This window comes from Oncorhynchus kisutch, unplaced genomic scaffold (genome assembly GCF_002021735.2).
Source record: "Oncorhynchus kisutch isolate 150728-3 unplaced genomic scaffold, Okis_V2 scaffold1426, whole genome shotgun sequence".
NCBI lineage: Eukaryota > Metazoa > Chordata > Actinopteri > Salmoniformes > Salmonidae > Oncorhynchus > Oncorhynchus kisutch.
Window position 1 is genome coordinate 43,967 of NW_022263371.1, and position 10,316 is coordinate 54,282.

Sequence of the window (10,316 nt, forward strand, 5' to 3'; positions counted from 1 at the left end):
CCTTTGTTATTTATTCCAAGGTGTGTCTTTAACTTGTAAATGTATTGTGTGGAGGTGAGCTAGTGGTGTGGCTGATAGAATAGAATGAAAAGGGAGGAGGGGAGGAAGAGGGGAGGAGTGAAGGGCTGTTCAAGAAACCAGAAGAGGAAGATGTTCAGGGGAATTACTGTCTCTGTTCCAAATGGTTCCCTATTCCCTACGTAGTGCACTACGGTGCTTCTGACCAGGTCTAAAGTAGTGTTCTACGTAGGGAAAAGGGTGTAGATTTATTACAATATCATGCTTTAGTGTTTGGCACAAAAATATATTAGATCTCCACCCCCCCACTTCCTGTCTGTCATCCCCAGTTCTGTTAAGACTTCCTCTCATTGAACTGGGCCTCATTCTAAATGGTCACTTTGTATTGATAGTCCATACTGGTCTTTACTATGGTTCTACATACAGTATCTGTATTGATAGTCCATACTGGTCTTTACTATGGTTCTACATACAGTATCTGTATTGATAGTCCATACAGGTCTTTACTATGGTTCTACATACAGTATCTGTATTGATTTTTAATTATAGTTTTTATTTTACCTTTTATTTAACACAACATTAAACAACACTATAAACACACATACAGTACAACAATTACATATTACATTACAAACACAAACATCTTGACTAATAACAGCTGGCCTAAAGACAATAACACTCTTCTATGATATATACATCGATCAAGTGTTTAAACTCCACCAAGGAAACTAGATCATCACATTTTAAAATGTTCAGGAGAGAATTCCAGAACCACGTTGCTTAGTAACTAGAACTAGAACCAGGACCTGTTCTACCTCTTGGTTCTGTTAGAAGCAAATCAGAATGGGACCGTAATTTATATTTATTTACTGACCTGACTAAAAAATAACTATGGTATTTTACCCAATATAAATCAGTGTATACCAGTGTTTAAACCTACAATATGGCCTTATAAATCAGTGTATACCAGTGTTTAAGCCTACAATATGGCCTTATAAATCAGTGTATACCAGTGTTTAAACCTACAATATGGCCTTATAAATCAGTGTATACCAGTGTTTAAACCTACAATATGGCCTTATAAATCAGTGTATACCAGTGGTTAAACCTACAATATGGGCTTATAAATCACTGTATACCAGTGTTTAAACCTACAATATGGCCTTATAAATCAGTGCATACCAGTGTTTAAACCTACGCAAGGTAGATGACCACCAGCCACAAGCGCTGTAGAGATCACAATGATGTGTTAGACGTTTCTGATTTGTAATGAACCTGAGGGCTGCATGATACACTGAATCAAGTGCTCTCAGGGTCGTGGCTGAGGCCTGCATATATATAACATCACTAAAATCTAAAACCGCCAGTAATGTACATCATACCAGCTCCTTCCTGGCCTCCAGAGAACAAGCCTGATGCCAGTAATGTACATCATACCAGCTCCTTCCTGGCCTCCAGAGAAAAACAAGCCTGATGCCAGTAATGTACATCATACCTGCCGTCCATGTTGCTGAAACAGTGCTGTGGCCAGAACTAAAGCCTGACTGCATCCATGTAAAACCCTCCATGTTGCTGAAACAGTGCTGTATACAAAAAGGAACAACAGTGGTCCCAAAATAGAACCTTGCGGAACACCTGAGCACAACTCTATGGAGTTGTGTATGATTTGATAGGTAATTTATTAACCAATCTAGATCATGACTTGTAATTCCACAACATTTTAACCTTTGCACTAACACAGCATGTTCCAGTGTCAAAAGCCTTGGAAAAATCAATAAAGACAGACACACTTCTTGTCAAGAGCACAGTGGATGTCACTTAAAACCGTCCATGTTGCTGAAACAGTGCTGTGGCCAGACCTAAAGCCTGACTGCATCCATGTAAAACCCTCCATGTTGCTGAAACAGTGCTGTGTCCAGACCTAAAGCCTGACTGCATCCATGTAAAACCGTCCATGTTGCTGAAACAGTGCTGTGTCCAGACCTAAAGCCTGACTGCATCCATGTAAAACCGTCCATGTTGCTGAAACAGTGCTGTGTCCAGACCTAAAGCCTGACTGCATCCATGTAAAACCGTCCATGTTGCTGAAACAGTGCTGTGTCCAGACCTAAAGCCTAACTGCATCCATGTAAAACCGTCCATGTTGCTGAAACAGTGCTGTGTCCAGACCTAAAGCCTGACTGCATCCATGTAAAACCGTCCATGTTGCTGAAACAGTGCTGTGTCCAGACCTAAAGCCTAACTGCATCCATGTAAAACCGTCCATGTTGCTGAAACAGTGCTGTGTCCAGACCTAAAGCCTGACTGCATCCATGTAAAACCCTCCATGTTGCTGAAACAGTGCTGTGTCCAGACCTAAAGCCTGACTGCATCCATGTAAAACCCTCCATGTTGCTGAAACAGTGCTGTGTCCAGACCTAAAGCCTGACTGCATCCATGTAAAACCGTCCATGTTGCTGAAACAGTGCTGTATCCAGACCTAAAGCCTGACTGCATCCATGTAAAACCCTCCATGTAGCTGAAACAGTGCTGTGTCCAGACCTAAAGCCTGACTGCATCCATGTAAAACCCTCCATGTAGCTGAAACAGTGCTGTATCCAGACCTAAAGCCTGACTGCATCCATGTAAAACCCTCCATGTAGCTGAAACAGTGCTGTGTCCAGACCTAAAGCCTGACTGCATTAAAGAAGTTGTTTTCTTGGAGGCCTTTAGCTGCCTACTAACTAAGGACTCCAGGACCTACTAAGGACTCCAGGACCTACTAACTAAGGACTCCAGGACCTACTAACTAAGGACTCCAGGACCTACTAACTAAGGACTCCAGGACCTACTAACTAAGGACTCCAGGACCTACTAACTAAGGACTCCAGGACCTACTAACTAAGGACTCCAGGACCTACTAACTAAGGACTCCAGGACCTACTAACTAAGGACTCCAGGACCTACTAACTAAGGACTCCAGGACCTTTGACAGAACAGACGGTTTTGATTTGGGACGATAGTTGTCAAGTAGCGAAGGATCTCCACCTTTCAGGAGAGGCAGTACAAAAGCATTTTTAAATAAACTGCCTGCATCTATAAAATGCTGATTCAAGGCCTTCAGAATGGAGGTTCTCTCAGTTACTTCCTGAGTGTCGACCAACAATAGTTTGGGAAGCTGTGAATCTTCTTTTCACTCCAAACCTTTCACTACTTGTCAGAATGTGGAGGGATTATTTAAATGATCTGAAGTAGATTTCAGGTAGTGGTCTGCTTTCACTTTTCAGATCAAAGCCACACCCATATTTCAGACGTTTAAAAGCCATCCAATCATCTGCTGAACCAGACCCTCTTGCTTTATCCCACGTAGCATTTAGTTCCCTTATGATTTTAGTACGTTCCTCAGTAAACCAGGGATTCTCTCTGCCCTTCATCCTGAATTTATTTAAAGGGGCCTATTGCGTACATCCTGGAAAGCATTGTGGAAGTAAGAAAAGGCTCATTCAACATCAGGGATTAATTCCATTCTATTCCATTTAATTCTGGATACATCATGTAAAAAACCTGGAATATCAAACAGCTTCCTGTTTCTTTTCGTAATGACACGTGGAGGATGTTTAGGAATTTGACCATCTCTCACACAGGCAATAGCACAGTGATCAAATACCAGAAGCATTAAAACGATGAGGAGTTTTGGTTCAGATCAAATCAATCAAAGAGGATTTCAGAGGAGACTTTATGTTCAACCTCGTTACACTGTTGACAATCTGAGTGAGATTATAGGTATTGTATAGAATGTAGAGTTGATCAGAGCTAGATGTTAACCAGTCCTGATTCAGATCACCCATCAGGACAAACTCAGAGTTGACATGCTGTGATAATCTGAAAATACAATCCAGAGAGCCAACAGTATCGGATGGTCTATAACAACAAGATACAACCATATTTAAACAGTATCAGATGGTCTATAACAACAAGATACAACCATATTTAAACAGGAGCCAAGGTTAAGGTTCAAACACAGATATTCAACTTGCTGAGGTTTAGTAGAAGTCAGACCGCTGAGAACTTGTTTTACGTAAACAGCAACACCACCACCCTTAGATCGACCATCTGCACCTAAAACATTCTAACCATTTATGCCAATATTTTTGTCTTTAATAGATTTTTGTAGCCAGGTTTCAGAAAGCATCAATACATCAGGGTGGGCAGGTTTTATCCATATATCCACAGAATCATAATTCAGCAGCAGACTTATTACATTCACATGCAGAAACTACAGGCCGCTCTGACTACTTCATTGGACAGAATGTCAGGACCTGGGTCAGATCGCACATTTCCAGACCGTAGAAGCAGCAAGATAATGGCCAGTCTAGATGGATCCAACATGTGGATTTATAGACAGCACTTGAAGGACAATCCATAGTCACCAGAATCTTTAACGCCACAACATTCAGGAGATGTGGAAAGTCCAGGGACACGGTTCAGTACCAAGAAAACAGTCCTGACATGTCAGAGCAAGAGTCCCATTTCTCCCATGTTGTTTGGGAGAAATGTGCATAGATCTCACGTGCATTTATGGAGCAAGCGTGTGGTTTCTCCCAAAACTCAAGGGAGAAACAGTCAGCTATTTCCTCATTCACAGAGCAGGCGTGTAGTTTCTCCTACACCTTTGAACAGCAACATTATCCTTTATTGCCTCATCTTTGATCTGAGAGAAACACAGCATTAAGCAATCTAAGACATGTAGCCAACACAACGCTGAACCCTCATTAAATGAGCTAAAAACAATCCTAAATAATAATACAAACATAGTAACAATCACTAATCAAATAGTCCAACAGCACATCAGTCAACAAGTCATAAATGTGTGATGTAGGAGAGCAAAGCTACGGGGAGAGAGAGAGTGGAGAGGTCACCTGTACCAGACTGGGAGAGACAGACCAGAGCAGGAGAGGACACCTGTACCAGACTGGGAGAGACAGACCAGAGCAGGAGAGGACACCTGTACCAGACTGGGAGAGACAGATCAGAGCAGGAGAGGACACCTGTACCAGACTGGGAGAGACAGACCAGAGCAGGAGAGGACACCTGTACCAGACTGGGAGAGACAGACCAGAGCAGGAGAGGACACCTGTACCAGACTGGGAGAGACAGACCAGAGCAGGAGAGGACACCTGTACCAGACTGGGAGAGACAGACCAGAGCAGGAGAGGACACCTGTACCAGACTGGGAGAGACAGATCAGAGCAGGAGGGGACACCTGTACCAGACTGGGAGAGACAGACCAGAGCAGGAGAGGACACCTGTACCAGACTGGGAGAGACAGACCAGAGCAGGAGAGGACACCTGTACCAGACTGGGAGAGACAGACCAGAGCAGGAGAGGACACCTGTACCAGACTAGGAGAGACAGACCAGAGCAGGAGAGGACAACTGTACCAGACTGGGAGAGACAGACCAGAGCAGGAGAGGACACCTGTACCAGACTGGGAGAGACAGACCAGAGCAGGAGAGGACACCTGTACCAGACTGGGAGAGACAGATCAGAGCAGGAGGGGACACCTGTACCAGACTGGGAGAGACAGACCAGAGCAGGAGAGGACACCTGTACCAGACTGGGAGAGACAGACCAGAGCAGGAGAGGACACCTGTACCAGACTGGGAGAGACAGATCAGAGCAGGAGGGGACACCTGTACCAGACTGGGAGAGACAGACCAGAGCAGGAGAGGACACCTGTACCAGACTGGGAGAGACAGACCAGAGCAGGAGGGGACACCTGTACCAGACTGGGAGAGACAGACCAGAGCAGGAGAGGACACCTGTACCAGACTGGGAGAGACAGACCAGAGCAGGAGAGGACACCTGTACCAGACTGGGAGAAACAGACCAGAGCAGGAGAGGACACCTGTACCAGACTGGGAGAGACAGACCAGAGCAGGAGGGGACACCTGTACCAGACTGGGAGAGACAGACCAGAGCAGGAGAGGACACCTGTACCAGACTGGGAGAGACAGACCAGAGCAGGAGAGGACACCTGTACCAGACTGGGAGACACAGACCAGAGCAGGAGAGGACACCTGTACCAGACTGGGAGAGACAGACCAGAGCAGGTGGGGAGCAGTGCAGCAGGTAACAGGGTATGTGAGAGTGTCCAGAGATTAGTCTTTCCTTGGAGCAGGACACAGAGCAGAACTAGGACAGCATCTTACTTTCTGCACTACAGAAACTACAGAATCAGTCAAAAGTTGGGACACACCTGATACACCTCATAGACAATCAGGTGAGAACAAATGATAGTCCCACTAAACCCAAACCAGATGGGATGGCGTATCGCTGCAGAATGCTGTGGTAGCCATGCTGGTTAAATGTGCCTTGAATTCTAAATACATCATAGACAGTCTCACCAGCAAAGCACCCGACACCATCACACCACCTCAACATCAAGTGAAATGTGAATGACTTTCTATTTCTGCAAGGAAACCACAACTATGGAAATATGTCCTTTGGTTTAATGAGTCCAAACTTTTGGTTCCAACTGCTGTGTCTTTGTGAGAAGCAGAGTAGGTGAACAGATGATCTCTGCATGTGTATTTTCCCCCGTGAAGCATGGAGGAGGAGGTGTGATGGTGCTTTACCGGGGGCACCACCATGATAGTCACACTTAACCAGCATGGCTACCACAGCATTCTGCAGTGACACTGTCAGGAATCTATCATTTGACCCATCAAACCTCCAGGCTGTGTGAGGGCTACCTGACCAAGAAGGAGAGTGATGGAGTGCTGCATCAGATGACCTGGCCTCCACTTGATTTGTTGAACACGTTGTTGGTTACAACATGATTCCATATGTGTTATTTCATAGTTTTGATGTCTTCACTATTATTCTACAATGTGGAAAATAGTAAAAATAAAGAAAAACCCTTGAATGAGCAGGTGTGTCCTAACCTTTGACTGGTACTGTATGTTAAGGGGATGGTTCACCCCAATAGAAAGGTTCATACCTCTAAATACCATCTTATTAGATGGATCCATTTCCCCCCATTAGTTTGGGATTCAGACCTGCAGTCATCTTGATTTCAGACCACTTTGGAGTAGTGTTCCACAGGCAGTAAATCTAATGTAGAATAAATGGAACCTGGATCCATTTCATTCTATTAACATGGTTTATGTGTTATAGCAGTAATGGGGTTAAACTGATATTAAAATGACAACTCCATAGGTGGTACCAGGTCAGGGGAGTTCATCTCTGTTCCCAGCATCCCTGGGACAGTACTGATCAACATAGCTGACCTGATGCAGAGGGGGACCAGTGATGTTTTCCTCTCAGTGGTGAGACTTGCCCTTCTATTTGACACACCTTTACCTGATGAGATCATACAAGACGTTACAGGCTTATTGCATGTGGAAACAGACCTGCGTTAAAATAATGTTGAATACTTAATAAGCAGTGTCTGATTGAGTTTGTTGTAATGGAACCAAAAGAAACATCCTAAAAGTACAAACAAACCCCACCCACCTGGAGGACAAAGGAAATGCTCAAAGTATTTTGTAAAATTTCAAATAGTATTTGAATCCAGGGTCGTATTGATTAGAGAACACTGTAGCAAAACATTTAGCAACAGAAGACAAAAACACATTTTAGTTCAGTTAGTCCCTACCTGTTTCAGTTCATTTTCTTCAGTTTGGTGCCTCGTGGATATGATTCAGGTCTCTGTGGAAACATCAATGTAAATTCACCTATGATATTTACTCCTCACTTTCCCTTTCAGGTCCATAGGATTCTATTGCCCACTGCTGGAGACTGGAGCACACTGCAGTCCCTTTCAGGTCTATAGGGCTTTACTGCCCCCTGCTGGAGACTGGAGCACACTGCAGTCCCTTCCAGGTCCATAGGGTTTTACTGCCCCCTGCTGGAGACTGGAGCACACTGCAGTCCCTTTCAGGTCCATAGGGTTCTACTGCCCCCTGCTGGAGACTGGCGCACACTGCAGTCCCTTTCAGGTCCATAGGGTTTTACTGCCCCCTGCTGGAGACTGGCGCACACTGCAGTCCCTTTCAGGTCCATAGGGTTTTACTGCCCCCTGCTGGAGACTGGAGCACACTGCAGTCCCTTTCAGGTCCATAGGGTTTTACTGCCCCCTGCTGGAGACTGGAGCACACTGCAGTCCCTTTCAGGTCTATAGGGCTTTACTGCCCCCTGCTGGAGACTGGAGCACACTGCAGTCCCTTTTACTAAGCAACGCGGTCCTGGAATTCTCTCCTGAACATTTTAAAATGTGATGATCTAGTTTCCTTGGTGGAGTTTAAACACTTGATCGATGTATATATCATAGAAGAGTGTTATTGTCTTTAGGCCAGCTGTTATTAGTCAAGATGTTTGTGTTTGTAATGTAATATGTAATTGTTGTACTGTATGTGTGTTTATAGTGTTGTTTAATGTTGTGTTAAATAAAGGTAAAATATAAACTATAATAAAAAATCAATACAGATACTGTATGTAGAACCATAGTAAAGACCAGTATGGACTATCAATACAGATACTGTATGTAGAACCATAGTAAAGACCAGTATGGACTATCAATACAGGTACTGTATGTAGAACCATAGTAAAGACCAGTATGGACTATCAATACAGATACTGTATGTAGAACCATAGTAAAGACCTGTATGGACTATCAATACAGATACTGTATGTAGAACCATAGTAAAGACCAGTATGGACTATCAATACAGATACTGTATGTAGAACCATAGTAAAGACCAGTATGGACTATCAATACAGGTACTGTATGTAGAACCATAGTAAAGACCAGTATGGACTATCAATACAGGTACTGTATGTAGAACCATAGTAAAGACCAGTATGGACTATCAATACAGGTACTGTATGTAGAACCATAGTAAAGACCAGTATGGACTATCAATACAGATACTGTATGTAGAACCATAGTAAAGACCAGTATGGACTATCAATACAGATACTGTATGTAGAACCATAGTAAAGACCAGTATGGACTATCAATACAGATACTGTATGTAGAACCATAGTAAAGACCAGTATGGACTATCAATACAGATACTGTATGTAGAACCATAGTAAAGACCAGTATGGACTATCAATACAGATACTGTATGTAGAACCATAGTAAAGACCAGTATGGACTATCAATACAGATACTGTATGTAGAACCATAGTAAAGACCAGTATGGACTATCAATACAGATACTGTATGTAGAACCATAGTAAAGACCAGTATGGACTATCAATACAGGTACTGTATGTAGAACCATAGTAAAGACCAGTATGGACTATCAATACAGATACTGTATGTAGAACCATAGTAAAGACCAGTATGGACTATCAATACAGATACTGTATGTAGAACCATAGTAAAGACCAGTATGGACTATCAATACAGATACTGTATGTAGAACCATAGTAAAGACCAGTATGGACTATCAATACAGATACTGTATGTAGAACCATAGTAAAGACCAGTATGGACTATCAATACAGGTACTGTATGTAGAACCATAGTAAAGACCAGTATGGACTATCAATACAGGTACTGTATGTAGAACCATAGTAAAGACCAGTATGGACTATCAATACAGATACTGTATGTAGAACCATAGTAAAGACCAGTATGGACTATCAATACAGGTACTGTATGTAGAACCATAGTAAAGACCAGTATGGACTATCAATACAGATACTGTATGTAGAACCATAGTAAAGACCAGTATGGACTATCAATACAGATACTGTATGTAGAACCATAGTAAAGACCAGTATGGACTATCAATACAGATACTGTATGTAGAACCATAGTAAAGACCAGTATGGACTATCAATACAGATACTGTATGTAGAACCATAGTAAAGACCAGTATGGACTATCAATACAGATACTGTATGTAGAACCATAGTAAAGACCAGTATGGACTATCAATACAGATACTGTATGTAGAACCATAGTAAAGACCAGTATGGACTATCAATACAGATACTGTATGTAGAACCATAGTAAAGACCAGTATGGACTATCAATACAGATACTGTATGTAGAACCATAGTAAAGACCAGTATGGACTATCAATACAGATACTGTATGTAGAACCATAGTAAAGACCAGTATGGACTATCAATACAGATACTGTATGTAGAACCATAGTAAAGACCAGTATGGACTATCAATACAGATACTGTATGTAGAACCATAGTAAAGACCAGTATGGACCATCAATACAGATACTGTATGTAGAACCATAGTAAAGACCAGTATGGACTATCAATACAGATACTGTATGTAGAAC